The sequence below is a fragment of the Festucalex cinctus genome, chromosome 9 (genome assembly GCF_051991245.1).
Source record: "Festucalex cinctus isolate MCC-2025b chromosome 9, RoL_Fcin_1.0, whole genome shotgun sequence".
In the NCBI taxonomy this organism is placed as follows: Eukaryota; Metazoa; Chordata; class Actinopteri; order Syngnathiformes; family Syngnathidae; genus Festucalex; species Festucalex cinctus.
The window spans coordinates 6,485,244-6,489,609 of NC_135419.1; positions in this window are offsets into that span (position 1 = coordinate 6,485,244).

Sequence of the window (4,366 nt, forward strand, 5' to 3'; positions counted from 1 at the left end):
GTCTGGAAATCTCGGAATTATGGATGATGACACAACAAATGCAACTAACTGAATCCAAAGTTTAGTTGACCACAAAAAAAAAAAAAACATAGGAGGATAAGTGTGAGGTTGAAATTGTTTGACTTTGAGGACCTGGCAGGTGTCCTGGCGACATGCAAGGCAAGGAGGAGATATCATACAGTGTGGCTGCTCTTGGCACAAGTATCAGTAAAACAACAACAACAAAAAACACTCACGCCACCTGTAATATATCAAAATTCAAATTTAATGACAAACACCTCAAATGAGACAGTCGGAACAGTTGTAAACTTGTGAAGGATTTTTGCTTTAGTTCAGCCTGTTTTTGCAACACTTAAGAAGAGGAACATCAGTCCAAGAGAAGAGAAAGAGTATACAGTGAACCCCTACATTTTTTTATTTTTTTATTTTTTTGAGAGGTTGGGGGAAACCCCGTAACACTTTGCCGATGAAAAACTCACCTATGCTCTGTTTTTCTGCTCAGACCAAAGCAATAAAAGTATTGTGCCTTCTTCAACTTTGTTGAAGTGAGTTTGTGGCGGTTCATTTTGACAAAAGTCGTGTTTTAATACCCTCTTTATAATAAGGAACTACTGTATGTTGAAATCAATTGAGCAGAATTCTTTGTCACCACTTTGTGGCGCCTGTTATGAATCTCGGCGGGGCATATTACTTTTAAATTTTCATTAGCAGAAGTTTAGGAAGTGAACTTGATTCCAAAGTAGCAAGACGCCAGCGTCATCATCTTAAAAGTTAAGGTAGAGTCATTTGTCCTTACATTTTACAGTGGTTGACTGTTCACCATTACCCTATGGTTACTTGTATTAGGCTTTACTACTGCTTTTTGTTGAATGTTCTTTGGGAAAATTCAGCTGAATGTACCTGATTGTGTGTGTGGTGACTCATGTCTCATTCCATTATATTGTATTTTTGATGCTCAAGAATTATGAATGCATCTTTATTGCCTCTTAAAAGTGTCTACTTTATTTTGTAAGTTTGTACCCCATGAAGTTGACATCAGCCTCACACTGAGCTCAGCAGTCTGACCATTTGACACGACATGAACACACAATCTGCTATCACGCACACCCCGCTGCGCGCAGGCTGCACGACTGTTTATATCCGCACAAACTGTTTATGAGGGAGCGTCTCAAGGCTGTATAGCAGCCTCCCTTCCTCCCTTTACACCCTACCTTGCTGCTCTCACCACACACACAACGCCTTGTTTCACTCAAAACAAACAGGTACGGGAGTCAACAACATATGTTGTCATCATATACGTCAGTCACTTGAAGGTGTAAGAGTAGCAGAGGAAACATATCCTCACAGGGAGTTGCAATGTTGATGATAGTGAGGGAGCCCCATCTGTTACGATCGTTCCCTTATGACCGTCACCTTACTGTCAAATAATGCAAGACTGCAGGAGGGAAAAGTTCCCACAAAAACTTCCAAGAGGTGTTTAACACTGTTGCCGAGCTAAGTTCACTTTTCTTGATTACTGGATACCTCCCCAATTTTCTCAGGGCCGATTTATAATCATGTCACGTGGCTTCTATTTAATTCTCAGTTTTTCAGTAATTACAATGTGATGAAAGGCCATTTTTCTCATGTCAAATGTGTTCAGCTTCACGGTAATAAATGATTAAACTGCAGATGATCAGAAAATACTCGCCTATGTGTCTGAGTGTGTGTGATAGTTTGCTCTTGATTTCGGGTTACATTAAGTATTTGCATATTTTTAGAATTTCCAGAATGATTGATCTTCCCAAAGAATACTGCCTCACTTCTAGCATTCTCTTATGTTTTGTTAATATAGCATAAAGCTAATGGTGTGCATGGTGCATGGTGCCAATATCTAACGACCCGACGACCGCCCAAATTATTGTAAAGGGGAAATCAGCAGTTTACACTACAAGGAGAGATAATGATGCATTTGCACATGTTCAAAAGCATTACATACTAAATCTAATAAACATTTTATATACTGCATAATTTTTACTCTACATAATTTCCCACCATTGCAAAGTAAGGCAATGTATGTAAGGCTATGCACTGTAGTATCAGTCAAAGACCCACAATATTTATTTATTTATTCAAAAGGATACACAAGTTGTTGGAGCAACCACCACAAACATCTGAATCAAATTTAAATATAAAGACTTGTAAAAATCAAATTCTACTGTCAATATGTCCATGTAACTGTAATCTGGTCGAACAATATGGGAAAGGGAACATTTTAGACCAGGGATGGGCACACTCGGTCCTGAGGGCCGGAATCCTACAGGTTTTGGATGTTTCCCTTCTCCAACACATCTGATATATAATCAGCTCATAAGCAAGCTCTGCATAAGCCTGTTAACGATCCCGTTGATTGGAATCAGCTTGTGTTGGAAGAGGGAAACCTCCAAAACCTGCAGGACTCAAGGATCGAGTTTGCCCACCCCGGTTTTAGACACATCATTGATATATTATCGTATATAATTATAATTGAGGTAATAATTGTGACAGACCAGCCTTTGACTGTATTTTATATAACATATAGTACATTCAATTGAAATATACTTGGCTACTTCAAATATGGTTCATATTGTACAGAAAATTGCATATGGATGTATTAATATTGATGTTGAGCTAGCCAAAATGAAAAGCTTTATAGGAATAATTATTCTGGGAGAATGTCTGTCTTCACGACCTAAAATAAACCCTGATTACAATCAAAGAGAGGGCAGTCCTCCCCAAGGGCCGGTAGGCCAATATTAAAGAGATGTTCATACGCAGAAAATTAAAAATATTCCCGAATCACAGTCCACCCCCTGCAGTGTATTATCAACTTTTGAAGAAGTTATTGGAATGGGCGGGGACTAACTTTTGTAATTTGGGAGTTTCCACTCTTGTGGGAAAACTTTCAAAAAGAGTTCGGAGTGTGCCTGTGAGAATGTGGTCAGAGGTCACAAATTTGAATGGCTCAGTCTCTTCTGGTTTATACCAGAGTTTTCCACAACAAAACCTTCCAACATCGATGATGGTTTGTTGTCTTTTTCTTGAAAGTTGTGAGCATGGTGTGCCAAAATATCATGAAAAGATGAAAAATTAAGATTTACTAGGAACAAAGCCATAAAAGTCCAACTGGGTTATATGACACTTTTTCCATATAGGTTACAGGCCTGAAGTCACAGTGTTCCAGAGCAGGACTGCACAATGAGTACACATAATTCTTGTTCTTATATTCCACATCGGTGCATAAAAACAGAGGCACATTAAATCAGGTGGAAATTCCATCCAGTCTGCATTTGTTTCCGAGCTGTCAGTGGAAATATACGCCCCAGTTCCAGCGTTGTATCTATGTTGGAGGAGGGCTTAATATAGTTAGTGTTCATTTAGGTGACCTGAGACAAAAACAGCTTATAGTGAGGTCGATGACAAAGTTTATTATGAAACGTCACAAGCAGTTGTGCTATGTTTATGTGTGATGTGATTAGTTTGGTCCATTTACATCAGCACTCATTTACTAAAAGTGATATCCCAACCAATACAGCCTCAGAGATCAGTTTCAGTTACTTATTGCTCCTCTGGTATTCTCTGTTATCCAATACGCTTCTAAATTCTGCCAAATGGTTGATCATTCAATCCAACAGTTCACTGATTTGACTGAAAACTTAACATAACAGTTAAGCCATGTCATTTAAATGTGTTGTTTATTCATATTCCGTTGTATTTATTGCACATTTTGTTTAAAACCTGCAATGCCTGCATCCAATTTAAACCAGGCTGTTGCATTTTTGTTATAGTGACCCTATGCAGAAGACAAAAAATAGCAATTATAACAATAGCAAAAATCCATTGTATCTAAATGACTGACACCAAATTCTTATCTTGATAAGAATACTAAATGTGAGATACATTTTTGCCTGGGCATTAGAAATCCCATCTTATTTCGGAGTTCACATTAAAGAAATCAGAAATGTGTGCTACACATTCTTTGTGGCCTGTTTTATTTATTCCCATTTTGGCCTCATCTAATCTCACACAAATTGAGATCAGAGAGAGTTTTAACACCACCTAATAGAAGCAAACGGTGCGAAATGAATTGTCACATTACGTTTTCCTATATAGGCCTATAATATGGCATGTTAAATTTGTCAAGAGATGCTTTTTCCTGGCATCTTGAAAACAGCCTTTCTCACTCAATTTAATGTGGTGTGTCATCTGTTCATGTATTGAAACATGCATCTTGCTCATTTGTTTCCTCAGTCTAAGAAGCTTTAGCATGGTCTGTCATTCCACAGTTTGGAGATTTACTGTGTTCCTCATTCATTGATTATCATCTCAAGAATCTAAAAAGAGACAA